Source organism: Salvia hispanica, chromosome 5, assembly GCF_029641045.1.
Source record: "Salvia hispanica isolate PSC_SH4W2 chromosome 5, Shi_PSC_v1, whole genome shotgun sequence".
Classification (NCBI taxonomy): domain Eukaryota; kingdom Viridiplantae; phylum Streptophyta; class Magnoliopsida; order Lamiales; family Lamiaceae; genus Salvia; species Salvia hispanica.
The window spans coordinates 2,493,003-2,513,907 of record NC_142696.1 but is presented as its reverse complement, the minus strand read 5'-3'; positions in this window follow the sequence as shown (position 1 = coordinate 2,513,907).

The window sequence follows — 20,905 nt, the reverse complement described above, 5'->3', positions numbered from 1 at the left end:
CTCCTTCCTAAGCTCTTCCACCTCTTCACTTGGCATGGCCTCCTCAGCTTCCTCTAATTGATTCCCTTGACCGCGACCTAAAAAAATATGAAGACCCCAGACTCCTGGGTCAAGGTTAAAGTACGAGACATAAATCCCCTTTGAGTTTGGGTCTTCGAAAATATTTTTGGAAATTTTTGAATTTTTATTTTGTTTGGATTTTCTTTGTCTTCTAAAGCAATTAAACTATGTACAATTACCTTTGAATATTCTCGAATCCCCTGGATCAGTGTGTAAAAACATAACATTTCCCTTGACCCAGGAGTTCATCGAGAATATTCCTTTGTCTGGCTAAGTGATAACTGAGAGCGCACGTAGTGGTATTTCCTCCACTACGCATAGCTCAGAATTATCCCTATAGACTTTCAATCTATGGCCATTAACAAGAAAAGGGACCGAGTTAGGAGCACTTCCCTGGATTTCCACTGCTCCGTGTGCGCGGAGGCCAACGATGGTATATGGACCTACCCACTTTGACTTCAACTTCCCTGGCATTAGCTTGAGTCTGGACTGAAATAGAAGTACTTTCTGCCCCACCTGAAGTTCCTTGACCCGGAGGTTCTTGTCGTGCCAGAGCTTCGTTCTTTCCTTGTACCACATTGCTGAATCGAATGCCTCTAGCCGTAGTTCCTCCAGCTCCTGTAATTGCAGCTTCCTTTCTTCTTCACATGCCACAGACTTCATATTCATTTCCTTAATGGCCCAGTATGCCTTGTGCTCCACTTCCACGGGTAAGTGACACATTTTCCCAAACACCAACCTATAAGGTGACATCCCGATTGGTGTCTTGTAAGCAGTTCTATACGCCCACAAAGCATCGTCAAGGCGTTTACTCCAATCCTTCCTTGTGGTGTTAACTGATTTTTCCAAAATACTCTTTATCTCCCTATTAGAGACTTCAGCTTGCCCATTCGATTGGGGGTGATATGGTGTAGACAATCTATGATGCACGCCGTATTTCCTCATGAGCGCTTCTATAGTGCGGTTGCAAAAGTGTGTTCCTTGATCTGAGATAATCGCTCTAGGAACTCCATATCTGCTGAAAATGTTTGACTTCAGAAACTTGGCCACCTCTTTAGACTCACAAGTGGGCGTAGCCTTCGCCTCTATCCATTTGGAAACGTAGTCTACAGCGACCAATATGTAAGCATTTCCGTACGACGACGGAAATGGGCCCATAAAATCCATCCCCCAAACATCGAAAATTTCGCAGATCACTATGGGCACTTGGGGCATCTCATCTCGTCTCGAGATTCCCCCTGTCTGTTGACACCTTTCGCAGCATTGACAGTATTCAAAGGCATCCTTGTTCAATGTAGGCCAGTAGAATCCACTGTCTAGAACTTTCCTTGCGGTTCTCCTTGGTCCGAAATGCCCTCCACACGCCAAGGAGTGACAATGATGGAGTACATCTCTTTGTTCCCATTCAGGAATGCAACGTCGAATTATCTGATCTGCACACATCTTCCAAAGATAAGGATCATCCCAGAAGTAATATTTGGCTTCGCTTTTAAGCTTCATCTTCTGGGCCCGGGAGGCTTCCTCTGAACTTGGCACCTCTCCCGTGACCAAGTAATTTGCCAGGTCTGCGTACCATGGTTCTGCGTTACGTACGCGCTTTCCTCGATCAGATTCTCCTGGACCGGTTAAAACTAAGACAGATTCCCAGCTTATCGGTCTAGGTGGTTCGTCCATATAGTACAAATGCTCTTCGGGAAAAACATCGGGAATAGCCTCGTCCGTATCTCCTTGATGAATTCTACTCAAGTGGTCAGCCACTCGATTCTCTGTTCCTCTTTTGTCTCTTACTTCCCAATCAAACTCCTGTAGAAGTAGGACCCATCGAATTAGCCTTGGCTTTGATTCTTTCTTAGCTAGCAAGTACTTTATTGCTGCATGATCAGTGAAAACAATAACCTTTGACCCAAGAAGATAAGGGCGGAATTTTTCGAACGAGTAGACGACAGCCAACATTTCCTTCTCCGTAGTATCGTAATTCTTCTGAGCTTGATTTAGTGTCTTGGACGCATAGAAAATTACGTAGTTTTTCCCATCTATCTTCTGCCCTAGGACGGCTCCCACAGCGAAATCGCTCGCGTCGCACATTATCTCAAAAGGGTGATTCCAGTCCGGTGCCCTGATAATTGGTGCGGACACTAGTCTCTCCTTGAGCAATTGAAATGCCCTCTTGCATCCCTCATCAAACTCGAACTCCACATCGTTGTGCAGCAAATGAGTGAGTGGTTGCGCAATTTTTGCAAAGTCCTTGATAAACCTTCGATAAAACCCTGCATGACCGAGGAACCCTCTAACTTCCTTTTGATTTGTAGGATAAGGTAGCTTCGAAATCACTTCCACCTTTGCCTTGTCCACTTGTATTCCTCTTTCAGAGACCACATGACCTAAAACAATCCCCTCAGTTACCATGAAGTGACATTTTTCAAAATTCAGGACTAGATGTTTCTCTTGACATCTTTGCAGCACTAGGTCAAGGCTGGCTAAACAAGTATCAAATGAGCCTCCATATACAGTGAAATCATCCATGAATATCTCGATGCATACCTCTAGTAGATCCGAAAAAATACTCATCATACAACGTTGGAATGTACCTGGTGCATTACATAGACCAAATGGCATCCTTCGGTAGGCATAAGTTCCAAAAGGGCATGTAAATGTGGTCTTTTCCTGGTCCTCTGGGTCCACGAAAATCTGGAAATAACCGCTATATCCGTCGAGGAAACAGAAATACTGTTTACCAGCCAGCCTCTCTAGCATCTGGTCAATGAATGGTAAAGGAAAATGATCCTTTTTGGTGGCTTCATTTAGTTTCCTATAGTCGATGCACATCCTCCATCCAGTGACCAGTCGAGTAGGCACCAACTCGTTCTTGTCATTTGATAAGGCTAATTTCATGCATTGGTTATGTAGTGAAAAACATCACATTTCTGCTGGATCTAACAAGTTTTGTTAAGCCAGGTGTGTGTGTAGCGCTAGATCCAGGAGATGCTGGAGGAGGATATCTAGCGAGGAGCAGGAACGGAATCACGAGGAAAAGCTAGAGGAAGGAAGCCAAAAGCTGAGGGCAATCAAGTCAATCAATACCTCGCTGGGCCCCACCTCGAAGCTTATAAATAAAGGAGTGCGCAACAAGAATGGCAGATCGGTTACACTCCACACACAGTCACGCTCTTAGCACACACACTAGGGATATGGGAAATTTGGGGTGGTTTTCGTTTTCAGGAGTCTCGTATCAGTGCATCACCGTCCCTTGAGGGCGAAGAAACAATTGTTCTTTTAAAATTTCTGTTTGGTACTCAGTTCAGTCTCGAACTTCACGTTTGGAAGTCGAGCTTGTTGTTTTGTTGCTAAATCAGTTTATCCGTTCTGTTTACATTTGATTTGCTTTGATGAAGTTAGATTTCGTGTTGATTATTATGATGCTTGCTATTTCGGAGTGTTTATTTGAGATGCTATCTTGAATTTGTTGCTGAATATCTTAATAGATTTGAGAATCATGGCTATGGAGTTGTGTTTGGTTGGTTTGTTGTTCTGATGCTTGGATCCGGAGTGGATTTAGCATCCGAAGTATGGATCTGAACAGGGGAGGTGAATTTCTGCATGAAATTATGGGAAATTTTGTTCTGCCTGGTTTGCTTCGTCTAGCAGTTTAATTTCCGTCGTTGTTTAGTTTTCTGTTAAGATTATGCCTCCGATCTACATCTGAGTTTGTTTTTCTTGATCTCTGCATTTATTTGTGTTCGTTGAAGAAGATGAAGTCATTTTCAGTTGATGCTTTAGTTAGTTAGGCTGCAGATTCGATTCTGTCCGTACTTACCTTTTTCAGAGTTTGGTCCCCACTTGTTTTAATCTCCTTGGTCTAGAGATGTTCGTAGAAGTCCCAGATCTAGTAGTTGATTTGATTTAGTTCTTATACATAATTCATTTTTTTGCCTAGATCTAGCAGTTAGCATAGCATACTTTATTTCCAAATTCACTTAGTTAAATTCCTCAACCCAAAATATGCGTGGCAGCAGCCAACCCAAAAATAGTTTCCAAATCTCTATGCATGTACTATACGAGTCCATCTCTGTGGGATCGATCCCTACTTCCCTGTGCTAGTTTAGTATCTGTGGTTGAGGGTTTTGAAGGTTTGCTTGCGTACCAACGACCAGACTTCCAGTCTTGTGAGTCTCTAGACCTTGTGATCTAGTTGATTTACTGGATCTAGGAAGTGTGTAATTAGAAATTGATAGGATACAGCAAGCAAGAAATCAACTCTTCAAATGGCGCCGTTGCCGGGGATGGATGGCGTAGTTTGTTTATGTGTTTAGAGATTTGGTGTAAATAGTTTTAATCTTTTGAATTTCGCTTTTGGCAGTTTATGAGCAAGGGCTCAAGGTCAGGAATCTGGAGCAACCCATCTTGGTCAAGGAACGTGCAGTTGAAGTGGCAAGTTAAGGAATCAACATCCGCCATAACTACCAGATCGGGGTTGTCAACTGTAGATCCATTTCCGTTTGAATCAGGGAGTGAAGAAGAGTGGAATTCATCGGGGAAAGAGGATTCACGGTCGTCGTCAGAAACTGAGCATTCGGAAAGGGAGGAAGAGGAGTCTGTAATGGCAAACTTAGTGGACCTAGACCCAGAGATTGGTTCGCTAACTGCACATCTCGACGGAGAGCCAGCTCATGCCATAGTGTCAAATCAACGTCAGCGGTCTATTGAGATCAAGACGAATGTGCTGGGCGTTTTACCTACATTCTCTGGACGGAGGAATGAGTGTCCTTATGAGTTTTTGAACGAGTTTAGTAAGCTATGTAGCATCCAGAAAAGGCCTAACGAAACTACCGAGGAGGACTATCGCCTGCGAGCGATTCCATTTGCATTGAAAGGAGAGGCAAACACTTGGTTGCTGAGGCTTCCACCTGACTCGATCACCACATGGAGGGATTTCAAATTGGAGTTCCTGGACTATTTCTTTCCGTCCAATAAGACAAACGCTTTGAAAAAAGAAATTCAAGAGTGTAAGCAGGACTACGATGAATCTTTAAGCCAATATTGGTCTCGGTTTAAAGGCCTGCTTGACGCTTGCCCAAATCACAGGATGACGGAGGCTGAAACATTTTATCTATTCTACGAAGGGGCAAATCCTGAGTCCAAGGACTTAATGAATTCCTCGAGCGGGGGGAATTTCACCAAGAATAAGGCAAGCGAGGCACGCGAGATTCTGGGAAGATTAATCGACGCGAAGAAGGCGTATGACTGCCCGCGTGCTATCATGAGGAGAAGCTCCGCGAACACAGTTAAGGAACGAGAAGGAGAAGAGGTTAGAGACAGAATAGATCGACTGGAGAAGGCACTGCTAAATGCCATTGAAAAGAAAAATACCCCTGGGTCGACTGATAAGGAAAAAAACCCAGGTCAAGAGGAACATCAGCTTCAATTTTACAATAATCCCTCACTCGATGGAGATTTCCAAGCTCAAGTGAATGCAATGGGGAATTGGAATCAAAGTAATCAAAATACCAACTGGAACCAGTGGAAGATTAAGGAGGCACCATGGAGGGACAATCCTTGTTTCAGATGGGCTGAAGGGAACCAACAACCACAGTCACAACACCCAGGTCCAGCGGAGAACCAGCAGACATGGCCCAGCCGGAATCAGGAAGGACCACAGCATAATTCTAACTGGGCAGGGAAGCAGCAAGAGGGGCTGAACAACTGGAATTTCCGTAACCAAGGGGATCAGCATAACTGGAACAACAGGAACCAGAGCAACCAAGGGAATTCTTATGTGCCACCGCATCAGAGGAACAATTCAGGAAACAATCAAAATTTCCAACAGAGTCACCCAGGTCCAGCAACCCAGTACAACAATAATCAAGGAGGTCAGGGAAATTTTCGCCAGAACCAGGTGGTTGGAACCAATCAAAATCAAGGATTTAATCCCAGTTCAATTCAAGGTTTCCGACCACAGCGGAATCTTGATGACATGGTGCATGACCTGGTAAATTTCCAACAACACATGCAGAATAACATGCAGGCTAATAATGACGTGGTGCACAAAATTCAAGATGCCCAGCAGGAGCAGAAGTCTGCCATGGACATGTTGGCAAAGCAGATGTCCCAGTTGGCCACGTCGCTGAACGAAATGCGGGGAAATGAAGGGAAATTGCCTGCCACTGTCAAACCACCAGACCGAGCAAATATTAGTCAAATTACCTTGAGATCGGGGAAAGGCTATGAAGGACCGAAGCAAGTGATAAACGAGGAGACACCCTCACAGATGAACGGAGAAAAGGGGAATCAGAAGTCTCGAGGAGATGATCCTGGACTCAGAGAAATTCCTATACAGGATGACCTCCAGGAGGGAGATTTAAGGGGATCTATGCCTCGACTAAGTGACCCATTTTTCCTTGATCCAGAACCTGAGTTGGAACTTAAAGAGGGAAGCAGGGAGACAGGTGCAGCCCCAGCAGGGAGTTCCACGAATGCAGTAAAGCGACCCAAACCATTCCCATATCGAGGAGAAGCCAAGAAAAAGAAAGATGATACTGAGGACCTTGTGGAAATATTTAGTAAGCTGGAGATTAACCTACCCTTTTTGCAGGCTCTGAAAATACCCACCTTCAGCAAGTTCATCAAGGAATTCATAGCAGGAAAAACCAAACCTGATGGGAAGATTGTTATAGGAGAAAATGTATCCGCCGTGATACAAAAGAGGAGGATGCCGTCAAAGTGTACAGATCCAGGTATGTTCACTCTTCCTATTTCTATAGGTGATATTAAAATTGAGCATGCCATGTGTGATCTAGGTGCTTCGATAAATGTCCTACCGCTGTCAATATATAAAAAATTGGTGGGAGTCAGTTTGGTCGATACTAAAGTAGTGATTCAGTTGGCCGATAGAACATGCATATCGCCTGAGGGAGTATTGGAAAATGTCATAGTCAGAGTGCATGATTTCCTATACCCAGCTGATTTTCATGTGATAAAAATGAGGGGTAATGAATCTGCTGAGTCTAGTGGGGTGTTACTGGGGAGACCCTTCCTTCGCACCGCGAAGACTGTTATTGATGTGTTTGATGGAACCATATGCCTGGACTATCATGGGGAGAAATACACCTTCAACATTGAAGAAGCTATGAAAAAACCGCTTGATGTTGAAAACTTGCATGTTGTAGATGTAATTAACCCCCTAGTCCAAGAATATCTTGAGACTGAACTAATGCAGGAACAGTTTGACAATTCGGAGCTGAGCCAGACTGTAGAAAAGGAGGTGACAGGATGGTGTGAAACTTTTTTCACACAGGACTTGACAGATGATCAGATCAATGAAGCGATCATGGCATTCTGCCACCAGCCACTATCATTCCAATCAGCCAGATCTGTTCAGGAGAAGAGCCCAGACGAGGGAGCGAATCTAGAGGAAATGGCGCCAAGAAGTAAGGCGGAGAACCCTTTACCTCAGGAAGCCATCACACCGAAGAAGGAGTTGAAAACTTTGCCTGAAAATTTAAAGTATGCATACCTGGAGGAAGGAGAAACTTGTCCAGTGATAATTAACAGCCGCTTGACTGAAGACCAAGAGAGTGCGCTGCTGGAAGTAATAAGGAGGAACAAGAAGGCCATAGGGTGGACACTTTCTGACCTAGTTGGAATTAGCCCTGATCTTTGCATGCACCACATCAGACTAGAGGAAGGGGCAAAGGCTCGGCGTGATCCACAAAGGAAACTGAATCCAAACATGAGGGAGGAAGTGCTCAAGGAAGTTCTGAAACTACTGTCCCTTGGAATCATATACTCTATTCCAGATAGCGAGTGGGTCAGTCCGGTTCACATGGTACCTAAGAAGTCTGGAATACAAGTGGTGAAGAATGACAAGAACGAGTTGGTGCCTACTCGACTGGTCACTGGATGGAGGATGTGCATTGACTATAGGAAACTAAATGAAGCCACCAAAAAGGATCATTTTCCTTTACCATTCATTGACCAGATGCTAGAGAGGCTGGCTGGTAAACAGTATTTCTGTTTCCTCGACGGATATAGCGGTTATTTCCAGATTTTCGTGGACCCAGAGGACCAGGAAAAGACCACATTTACATGCCCTTTTGGAACTTATGCCTACCGAAGGATGCCATTTGGTCTATGTAATGCACCAGGGACATTCCAACGTTGTATGATGAGTATTTTTTCGGATCTACTAGAGGTGTGCATCGAGATATTCATGGATGATTTCACTGTATATGGAGGCTCATTTGACACTTGTTTAGCCAGCCTTGACCTAGTGCTGCAAAGATGTCAAGAGAAACATCTAGTTCTGAATTTTGAAAAATGTCACTTCATGGTAACTGAGGGGATTGTTTTAGGTCATGTGGTCTCTGAAAGAGGAATACAAGTGGACAAGGCAAAGGTGGAAGTGATTGCAAAGCTACCTTACCCTACAAATCAAAAGGAAGTTAGAGGATTCCTCGGTCACGCAGGGTTTTATCGAAGGTTTATCAAGGACTTTGCAAAAATTGCGCAACCACTCACTCATTTGCTGCACAACGATGTGGAGTTCGAGTTTGATGAGGGATGCAAGAGGGCATTTCAATTGCTCAAGGAGAGACTAGTGTCCGCACCAATTATCAGGGCACCGGACTGGAATCACCCTTTTGAGATAATGTGCGACGCGAGCGATTTCGCTGTGGGAGCCGTCCTAGGGCAGAAGATAGATGGGAAAAACTACGTAATTTTCTATGCGTCCAAGACACTAAATCAAGCTCAGAAGAATTACGATACTACGGAGAAGGAAATGTTGGCTGTCGTCTACTCGTTCGAAAAATTCCGCCCTTATCTTCTTGGGTCAAAGGTTATTGTTTTCACTGATCATGCAGCAATAAAGTACTTGCTAGCTAAGAAAGAATCAAAGCCAAGGCTAATTCGATGGGTCCTACTTCTACAGGAGTTTGATTGGGAAGTAAGAGACAAAAGAGGAACAGAGAATCGAGTGGCTGACCACTTGAGTAGAATTCATCAAGGAGATACGGACGAGGCTATTCCCGATGTTTTTCCCGAAGAGCATTTGTACTATATGGACGAACCACCTAGACCGATAAGCTGGGAATCTGTCTTAGTTTTAACCGGTCCAGGAGAATCTGATCGAGGAAAGCGCGTACGTAACGCAGAACCATGGTACGCAGACCTGGCAAATTACTTGGTCACGGGAGAGGAGCCAAGTTCAGAGGAAGCCTCCCGGGCCCAGAAGATGAAGCTTAAAAGCGAAGCCAAATATTACTTCTGGGATGATCCTTATCTTTGGAAGATGTGTGCAGATCAGATAATTCGACGTTGCATTCCTGAATGGGAACAAAGAGATGTACTCCATCATTGTCACTCCTTGGCGTGTGGAGGGCATTTCGGACCAAGGAGAACCGCAAGGAAAGTTCTAGACAGTGGATTCTACTGGCCTACATTGAACAAGGATGCCTTTGAATACTGTCAATGCTGCGAAAGGTGTCAACAGACAGGGGGAATCTCGAGACGAGATGAGATGCCCCAAGTGCCCATAGTGATCTGCGAAATTTTCGATGTTTGGGGGATGGATTTTATGGGCCCATTTCCGTCGTCGTACGGAAATGCTTACATATTGGTCGCTGTAGACTACGTTTCCAAATGGATAGAGGCGAAGGCTACGCCCACTTGTGAGTCTAAAGAGGTGGCCAAGTTTCTGAAGTCAAACATTTTCAGCAGATATGGAGTTCCTAGAGCGATTATCTCAGATCAAGGAACACACTTCTGCAACCGCACTATAGAAGCGCTCATGAGGAAATACGGCGTGCATCATAGATTGTCTACACCATATCACCCCCAATCGAATGGGCAAGCTGAAGTCTCTAATAGGGAGATAAAGAGTATTTTGGAAAAATCAGTTAACACCACAAGGAAGGATTGGAGTAAACGCCTTGACGATGCTTTGTGGGCGTATAGAACTGCTTACAAGACACCAATCGGGATGTCACCTTATAGGTTGGTGTTTGGGAAAATGTGTCACTTACCCGTGGAAGTGGAGCACAAGGCATACTGGGCCATTAAGGAAATGAATATGAAGTCTGTGGCATGTGAAGAAGAAAGGAAGCTGCAATTACAGGAGCTGGAGGAACTACGGCTAGAGGCATTCGATTCAGCAATGTGGTACAAGGAAAGAACGAAGCTCTGGCACGACAAGAACCTCCGGGTCAAGGAACTTCAGGTGGGGCAGAAAGTACTTCTATTTCAGTCCAGACTCAAGCTAATGCCAGGGAAGTTGAAGTCAAAGTGGGTAGGTCCATATACCATCGTTGGCCTCCGCGCACACGGAGCAGTGGAAATCCAGGGAAGTGCTCCTAACTCGGTCCCTTTTCTTGTTAATGGCCATAGATTGAAAGTCTATAGGGATAATTCTGAGCTATGCGTAGTGGAGGAAATACCACTACGTGCGCTCTCAGTTATCACTTAGCCAGACAAAGGAATATTCTCGATGAACTCCTGGGTCAAGGGAAATGTTATGTTTTTACACACTGATCCAGGGGATTCGAGAATATTCAAAGGTAATTGTACATAGTTTAATTGCTTTAGAAGACAAAGAAAATCCAAACAAAATAAAAATTCAAAAATTTCCAAAAATATTTTCGAAGACCCAAACTCAAAGGGGATTTATGTCTCGTACTTTAACCTTGACCCAGGAGTCTGGGGTCTTCATATTTTTTTTAGGTCGCGGTCAAGGGAATCAATTAGAGGAAGCTGAGGAGGCCATGCCAAGTGAAGAGGTGGAAGAGCTTAGGAAGGAGGTGCAGGAGATGAGGAAAGAAGTGCAAGACGTTAGGAAGGAAATGCAGCTGATGAGGAAGGAGATGATGAAGGAACTAGGTGGGGTACGAAAGGAACTCAATGGGAGTCGGGAGGAAGTGAAAGGTCTGAGCAGCAACGTAGCAGATTTGGCCACGAAATGTGCCAAGCAAAGTGAAAGAGTGGCGGAAGCTGTAGAGATATCTACGAGGATGTTGAAATGGCTGCATCAGACGCTTCCCTTGACCCAGTCGAAGTCGACTCCTGGGTCAAGTGGCGAGGCACAGAAGATCATCCACAGCAGTCCCTCGATCAAGCCATTCCAGCAGTTGACCACCCCGACTATTCCCGAGAAAGTTCCAAATCCACCGAGGACGAAAATGCTAATGAGGAAACCAGGACTCGATCAAGCTGCAGAAGGAAAGGAAGAGCTGGAGCAACCAGCGAAGAAGAAAGTGAAAACAAACCGCCCCAGTGTTCCACCACCGTCTGGCTCTCGCGGGAGCCAGCCCCAGAAATGAACAATTTCCCCAGACCAAGTAAATTTTAGTTTTTGTGTTTTTTTTCTTTTCTGTGTCTTATTTTCATGTTTTTGCTGTGTTTTATGCTACCTTCTCCCACTTAGCCCAATCCTTGGTCTAAGTGTGAGAAGTTCTGTGTTTTCTGTTGGTTTGTTCTTCTCCCACTTAGCCCGTTGCTCGGTCTAAGTGTGAGAAGTTGTTTTTTTTTAGAATTGTTGTTTAATTCTGCATTGAATTCTCTGTTTTCCCCCCTTCACGACGATGGCTTGAGGACAAGCTTGAGTGAAGTGGGAGGGGGAGAGGAATCAATGCAGTGTTATTATGCTTTGAGGAGTCGTAGGTCTAGGGGTGTGTCGCATGAACTAGTGGATATAATACGGCAGATTCCCTTAGGGAGAGCAATTGAAAATAGGAGGTATTCCAACTTAGAAGCCTGATTCTTTAGTAAGCCGAACCAATCTGAATGAAGCGAGAACGATAGTAAATGCCTTTACTTGCTCAGTTGTGAAGCCCTACTCTAGAGGTGAGTTATAAGCCTGTGATAACACTTAGAGCTAACATATGTCAAAAGTCTGCCACTGAATGCTGAAGGAAAAGAGAAGAAAAAAAAAAAAAAAAATATAAATAAAAAAGGGGGAAAGGAGAAAATATATAATCATAAAATCTGGAGGTATAAGCTGGACGAAGTCCAGAGGAGGAAATAAAAAGAGAGAAAAAAAATCAAGGAGGTATAAGCTGGACGAAGTCCAGGAAATCAAGGAGGTATAAGCTGGACGAAGTCCAGGAAATCAAGGAGGTATAAGCTGGACGAAGTCCAGAAAGAAAAAAAAAAAAAAAGAAAAAAAAGGGGGATAGTGACGGAGGATAGAAGGAGGAATTCTCATAACCCGAGGTTTCAGTGGTTGGCAATAACTTAAGAGAGAATCGGTCCTAACATCCCTGGTGAGGAATGAGTGATCGAGTGAATCTAACAATTGGGGAAGTAAAAGGCTATCTTGACGAGCTGACAGATTGGCTAGGTAGAGGGGAGAAAAGGGCCTATTTGGAGGAGTGCAGCCTGTTGGATTGACCTTAATCTTGTGGGGACGGTTGTCTAAAAGTTGAAACCAGTTCATGCATATGTGTTTATGTGTTTTCATCTTATGTGATTATGTATTCTTTGTTTTAGTGTCTAGCTTTGCCTCAGTTGTGTCTAGGTGTAGGAGTTTTGTCTAGAGTCTGTAGAGTCGGTCAAGGGGATAACCATGCTTGAAATTCGCCTTATTCTTCTTTTCTTCTTGTCTTTATACTTGAGGACAAGTATGGTTTAAGTGTGAGCAGTTTGATAAGGCTAATTTCATGCATTGGTTATGTAGTGAAAAACATCACATTTCTGCTGGATCTAACAAGTTTTGTTAAGCCAGGTGTGTGTGTAGCGCTAGATCCAGGAGATGCTGGAGGAGGATATCTAGCGAGGAGCAGGAACGGAATCACGAGGAAAAGCTAGAGGAAGGAAGCCAAAAGCTGAGGGCAATCAAGTCAATCAATACCTCGCTGGGCCCCACCTCGAAGCTTATAAATAAAGGAGTGCGCAACAAGAATGGCAGATCGGTTACACTCCACACACAGTCACGCTCTTAGCACACACACTAGGGATATGGGAAATTTGGGGTGGTTTTCGTTTTCAGGAGTCTCGTATCAGTGCATCACCGTCCCTTGAGGGCGAAGAAACAATTGTTCTTTTAAAATTTCTGTTTGGTACTCAGTTCAGTCTCGAACTTCACGTTTGGAAGTCGAGCTTGTTGTTTTGTTGCTAAATCAGTTTATCCGTTCTGTTTACATTTGATTTGCTTTGATGAAGTTAGATTTCGTGTTGATTATTATGATGCTTGCTATTTCGGAGTGTTTATTTGAGATGCTATCTTGAATTTGTTGCTGAATATCTTAATAGATTTGAGAATCATGGCTATGGAGTTGTGTTTGGTTGGTTTGTTGTTCTGATGCTTGGATCCGGAGTGGATTTAGCATCCGAAGTATGGATCTGAACAGGGGAGGTGAATTTCTGCATGAAATTATGGGAAATTTTGTTCTGCCTGGTTTGCTTCGTCTAGCAGTTTAATTTCCGTCGTTGTTTAGTTTTCTGTTAAGATTATGCCTCCGATCTACATCTGAGTTTGTTTTTCTTGATCTCTGCATTTATTTGTGTTCGTTGAAGAAGATGAAGTCATTTTCAGTTGATGCTTTAGTTAGTTAGGCTGCAGATTCGATTCTGTCCGTACTTACCTTTTTCAGAGTTTGGTCCCCACTTGTTTTAATCTCCTTGGTCTAGAGATGTTCGTAGAAGTCCCAGATCTAGTAGTTGATTTGATTTAGTTCTTATACATAATTCATTTTTTTGCCTAGATCTAGCAGTTAGCATAGCATACTTTATTTCCAAATTCACTTAGTTAAATTCCTCAACCCAAAATATGCGTGGCAGCAGCCAACCCAAAAATAGTTTCCAAATCTCTATGCATGTACTATACGAGTCCATCTCTGTGGGATCGATCCCTACTTCCCTGTGCTAGTTTAGTATCTGTGGTTGAGGGTTTTGAAGGTTTGCTTGCGTACCAACGACCAGACTTCCAGTCTTGTGAGTCTCTAGACCTTGTGATCTAGTTGATTTACTGGATCTAGGAAGTGTGTAATTAGAAATTGATAGGATACAGCAAGCAAGAAATCAACTCTTCATCATTCTTCACCACTTGTATTCCAGATTTCTTCGGTACCATGTGAACCGGACTGACCCACTCGCTATCTGGAATAGAGTATATGATTCCAAGGGACAGTAGTTTCAGAACTTCCTTGAGCACTTCCTCCCTCATGTTTGGATTCAGTTTCCTTTGTGGATCACGCCGAGCCTTTGCCCCTTCCTCTAGTCTGATGTGGTGCATGCAAAGATCAGGGCTAATTCCAACTAGGTCAGAAAGTGTCCACCCTATGGCCTTCTTGTTCCTCCTTATTACTTCCAGCAGCGCACTCTCTTGGTCTTCAGTCAAGCGGCTGTTAATTATCACTGGACAAGTTTCTCCTTCCTCCAGGTATGCATACTTTAAATTTTCAGGCAAAATTTTCAACTCCTTCTTCGGTGTGATGGCTTCCTGAGGTAAAGGGTTCTCCGCCTTACTTCTTGGCGCCATTTCCTCTAGATTCGCTCCCTCGTCTGGGCTCTTCTCCTGAACAGATCTGGCTGATTGGAATGATAGTGGCTGGTGGCAGAATGCCATGATCGCTTCATTGATCTGATCATCTGTCAAGTCCTGTGTGAAAAAAGTTTCACACCATCCTGTCACCTCCTTTTCTACAGTCTGGCTCAGCTCCGAATTGTCAAACTGTTCCTGCATTAGTTCAGTCTCAAGATATTCTTGGACTAGGGGGTTAATTACATCTACAACATGCAAGTTTTCAACATCAAGCGGTTTTTTCATAGCTTCTTCAATGTTGAAGGTGTATTTCTCCCCATGATAGTCCAGGCATATGGTTCCATCAAACACATCAATAACAGTCTTCGCGGTGCGAAGGAAGGGTCTCCCCAGTAACACCCCACTAGACTCAGCAGATTCATTACCCCTCATTTTTATCACATGAAAATCAGCTGGGTATAGGAAATCATGCACTCTAACTATAACATTTTCCAATACTCCCTCAGGAGAGATGCATGTTCTATCGGCCAACTGAATCACTACTTTAGTATCAACCAAACTGACTCCCACCAATTTTTTATATATTGACAGCGGTAGGACATTTATCGAAGCACCTAGATCACACATGGCATGCTCAATTTTAATATCACCTATAGAAATAGGAAGAGTGAACATACCTGGATCTGTACACTTTGACGGCATCCTCCTCTTTTGTATCACGGCGGATACATTTTCTCCTATAACAATCTTCCCATCAGGTTTGGTTTTTCCTGCTATGAATTCCTTGATGAACTTGCTGAAGGTGGGTATTTTCAGAGCCTGCAAAAAGGGTAGGTTAATCTCCAGCTTACTAAATATTTCCACAAGGTCCTCAGTATCATCTTTCTTTTTCTTGGCTTCTCCTCGATATGGGAATGGTTTGGGTCGCTTTACTGCATTCGTGGAACTCCCTGCTGGGGCTGCACCTGTCTCCCTGCTTCCCTCTTTAAGTTCCAACTCAGGTTCTGGATCAAGGAAAAATGGGTCACTTAGTCGAGGCATAGATCCCCTTAAATCTCCCTCCTGGAGGTCATCCTGTATAGGAATTTCTCTGAGTCCAGGATCATCTCCTCGAGACTTCTGATTCCCCTTTTCTCCGTTCATCTGTGAGGGTGTCTCCTCGTTTATCACTTGCTTCGGTCCTTCATAGCCTTTCCCCGATCTCAAGGTAATTTGACTAATATTTGCTCGGTCTGGTGGTTTGACAGTGGCAGGCAATTTCCCTTCATTTCCCCGCATTTCGTTCAGCGACGTGGCCAACTGGGACATCTGCTTTGCCAACATGTCCATGGCAGACTTCTGCTCCTGCTGGGCATCTTGAATTTTGTGCACCACGTCATTGTTAGCCTGCATGTTATTCTGCATGTGTTGTTGGAAATTTACCAGGTCATGCACCATGTCATCAAGATTCCGCTGTGGTCGGAAACCTTGAATTGAACTGGGATTAAATCCTTGATTTTGATTGGTTCCAACCACCTGGTTCTGGCGAAAATTTCCCTGACCTCCTTGATTATTGTTGTACTGGGTTGCTGGACCTGGGTGACTCTGTTGGAAATTTTGATTGTTTCCTGAATTGTTCCTCTGATGCGGTGGCACATAAGAATTCCCTTGGTTGCTCTGGTTCCTGTTGTTCCAGTTATGCTGATCCCCTTGGTTACGGAAATTCCAGTTGTTCAGCCCCTCTTGCTGCTTCCCTGCCCAGTTAGAATTATGCTGTGGTCCTTCCTGATTCCGGCTGGGCCATGTCTGCTGGTTCTCCGCTGGACCTGGGTGTTGTGACTGTGGTTGTTGGTTCCCTTCAGCCCATCTGAAACAAGGATTGTCCCTCCATGGTGCCTCCCTAATCTTCCACTGGTTCCAGTTGGTATTTTGATTACTTTGATTCCAATTCCCCATTGCATTCACTTGAGCTTGGAAATCTCCATCGAGTGAGGGATTATTGTAAAATTGAAGCTGATGTTCCTCTTGACCTGGGTTTTTTTCCTTATCAGTCGACCCAGGGGTATTTTTCTTTTCAATGGCATTTAGCAGTGCCTTCTCCAGTCGATCTATTCTGTCTCTAACCTCTTCTCCTTCTCGTTCCTTAACTGTGTTCGCGGAGCTTCTCCTCATGATAGCACGCGGGCAGTCATACGCCTTCTTCGCGTCGATTAATCTTCCCAGAATCTCGCGTGCCTCGCTTGCCTTATTCTTGGTGAAATTCCCCCCGCTCGAGGAATTCATTAAGTCCTTGGACTCAGGATTTGCCCCTTCGTAGAATAGATAAAATGTTTCAGCCTCCGTCATCCTGTGATTTGGGCAAGCGTCAAGCAGGCCTTTAAACCGAGACCAATATTGGCTTAAAGATTCATCGTAGTCCTGCTTACACTCTTGAATTTCTTTTTTCAAAGCGTTTGTCTTATTGGACGGAAAGAAATAGTCCAGGAACTCCAATTTGAAATCCCTCCATGTGGTGATCGAGTCAGGTGGAAGCCTCAGCAACCAAGTGTTTGCCTCTCCTTTCAATGCAAATGGAATCGCTCGCAGGCGATAGTCCTCCTCGGTAGTTTCGTTAGGCCTTTTCTGGATGCTACATAGCTTACTAAACTCGTTCAAAAACTCATAAGGACACTCATTCCTCCGTCCAGAGAATGTAGGTAAAACGCCCAGCACATTCGTCTTGATCTCAATAGACCGCTGACGTTGATTTGACACTATGGCATGAGCTGGCTCTCCGTCGAGATGTGCAGTTAGCGAACCAATCTCTGGGTCTAGGTCCACTAAGTTTGCCATTACAGACTCCTCTTCCTCCCTTTCCGAATGCTCAGTTTCTGACGACGACCGTGAATCCTCTTTCCCCGATGAATTCCACTCTTCTTCACTCCCTGATTCAAACGGAAATGGATCTACAGTTGACAACCCCGATCTGGTAGTTATGGCGGATGTTGATTCCTTAACTTGCCACTTCAACTGCACGTTCCTTGACCAAGATGGGTTGCTCCAGATTCCTGACCTTGAGCCCTTGCTCATAAACTGCCAAAAGCGAAATTCAAAAGATTAAAACTATTTACACCAAATCTCTAAACACATAAACAAACTACGCCATCCATCCCCGGCAACGGCGCCATTTGAAGAGTTGATTTCTTGCTTGCTGTATCCTATCAATTTCTAATTACACACTTCCTAGATCCAGTAAATCAACTAGATCACAAGGTCTAGAGACTCACAAGACTGGAAGTCTGGTCGTTGGTACGCAAGCAAACCTTCAAAACCCTCAACCACAGATACTAAACTAGCACAGGGAAGTAGGGATCGATCCCACAGAGATGGACTCGTAAAATACATGCGTAGAGAATTGGAAACTATTTTTGGGTTGGCTGCTGCCACGCATATTTTGGGTTGAGGAATTTAACTAAGTGAATTTGGAAATAAAGTATGCTATGCTAACTGCTAGATCTAGGCAAAAAATGAATTATGTATAAGAACTAAATCAAATCAACTACTAGATCTGGGACTTCTACGAACATCTCTAGACCAAGGAGATTAAAACAAGTGGGGACCAAACTCTGAAAAAGGTAAGTACGGACAGAATCGAATCTGCAGCCTAACTAACTAAAGCATCAACTGAAAATGACTTCATCTTCTTCAACGAACACAAATAAATGCAGAGATCGAGAAAAACAAACTCAGATGTAGATTGGAAACATAATTTTAACGGTAAACGAAACAACGACGGAAATCACACTACTAGACGAAGCAAACCAAGCAGAACAAAATCCCCATAATCTCATGCACAAATTTCACCTCCCCTGTTCAGATCCACACTTCGGATGCTAAATCCACTCCGGATCCAAGCATCAGAACAAAAATCCAACCGAACACAACTTCAATACCACGATTCTCGAATCTCCTAAAATATTCAGCAACAAATTCAAGAGAACATCTCAAATAAACAAACCAAAATAGCAAGCATCATAATAATCAACACGAAATCTAACTTCATCAAAGCAAATCAAATGTAAATAGAACGGATAAACTGATTCAGCAACAAAACAACAAGCTCGACTTCCAAACGTGAAGTTCGAGACTGAACTGAGTACCAAACAGAAATTTTAAAAGAACAATTGTTTCTTCGCCCTCAAGGGACGGTGATGCACTGATACGAGACTCCTGAAAACGAAAACCACCCCAAATTTCCCATATCCCTAGTGTGTGTGCTAAGAGCGTGACTGTGTGTGGAGTGTAACCGATCTGCCATTCTTGTTGCGCACTCCTTTATTTATAAGCTTCGAGGTGGGGCCCAGCGAGGTATTGATTGACTTGATTGCCCTCAGCTTTTGGCTTCCTTCCTCTAGCTTTTCCTCGTGATTCCGTTCCTGCTCCTCGCTAGATATCCTCCTCCAGCATCTCCTGGATCTAGCGCTACACACACACCTGGCTTAACAAAACTTGTTAGATCCAGCAGAAATGTGATGTTTTTCACTACATAACCAATGCATGAAATTAGCCTTATCAGTCCTACCGGAAGAGATCAAGCTAAGAGTAAGGCTAAAAGAAGAGGCAAAGAAGTTGCAACGTCTTCATATACAATCCCTAATGATTTCACTGCAGCACTGCGTGAAATGAGAGTTACACGTGAAAGGGAATGTGATATTCAAGAACGGAAGATCAAAGCAGCTAGTGATATTCAGGAACGGAACATCAAGGCAGCTATCCTTACTCCGCTGATGGCTAGGAGGGACTTAACTCCAGAAGAAGAAACGTTGAAACGCAATCTAATAGCAGAATTATTTGGGAATTGATCGTAGTTTATCTGTTTTCAATGTATGTTTCTTATTATGCAAATTTCAACTTCTGTTGCTTAGTGTGTAATCTTCAATTTCTGTTGCTTAGTATGTAATCTTTAATTTATGTTGCTTATGTAATTTCCAGTTTATGTGATAAGCCCTTCAATCAAAGTATGACTACATGACATTACAAGTGGGGGTGGAATCCAATGACATCCCATGTGATCACGAAAATCAAAGTGTGACTATATGACAAGTCATTTTCTATCAAGTGGGGGTGGAATCCAATGACAACCCATGTGATCACGAAAATCAAAGTATGGCTACATGACAAGGCATTTTCTATCACAAATGGTGGTGGAATCTAATGACATCCCATGTGATCACGAAAATCAAAGTATGGCTACATGACAAGGCATTTTCTATCACAAGTGGTGGTGGAATCCAATGATAACCCATGTGATCACGAAAATCAAAGTATGGCTACATGACAAGGCATTTTCTATCACAAATGGTGGTGGAATCTAATGACATCCCATGTGATCACGAAAATCAAAGTATGGCTACATGACAAGGCATTTTCTATCACAAGTGGTGGTGGAATCCAATGATAACCCATGTGATCACGAAAATCAAAGTGTGACTATATGACAAGTCATTTTCTATCAAGTGGGGGTGGAATCCAATGACAACCCATGTGATCACGAAAATCAAAGTATGATTACATGACAAGTCATTTTCTATCACAAGTGGTGGTGGAATCCAAGGACAACCCATGTGATCACAAATGATAGTAGTGGAATCCTATGCTCAACAAATTACTTCTATATATTTACTTATATGCTTCAAGAAAATTATACACAAATCCTCTCACGATTATTGAGCCAACTCTCCCTAAAAAATGTCATCAAGTTCTAATTTTGAAGCTTTCAATCTTCTTGAAGACAATGAATGGGAAGAAAAAATTGTTGAACAAAATCAGCAACTCGATCAACTAATCGAGGATATAGCTATTTGGCCAACAACCTTGCCTTCACAACCTACAACCCAGACGGCTAGAGCTAAAAGGAGATACATTGAAAGGAAACGCGAAGAGGGTCATGATATTATTTTCGAGCAGTACTTTGCTGAAGATCCAATCTATCCTCCAGATATTTTTCGAACAAGGTATCGCATGCGAAAACCTTTGTTCGAAAAAATAATGAACAAGCTCATCGACACCGACAACTTTTTTGTGCAGAAGCGTGATGCTACCGGTCGACTTGGTATGTCTGCAATTCAGAAATGTACAGCAGCGATGAGGATGTTGGCCTACGGGGCGGCGGCCGACTTGCACGACGAATATTTGAGAATGAGCGCACAACTCATTCGCAAATCTCTCATCAAGTTCGTTGAAGGTGTAATCTCTAACTTCGGCGATGAGTACTTGCGAAAGCCCACCGAAGAAGACTTGGCAAGACTTCTGCATATTGGAGAACAACGTGGGTTTCCAGGCATGTTGGGTAGTATTGACTGCATGCATTGGGAATGGAAGAATTGTCCCACTGCATGGGCTGGACAATATGCCGGA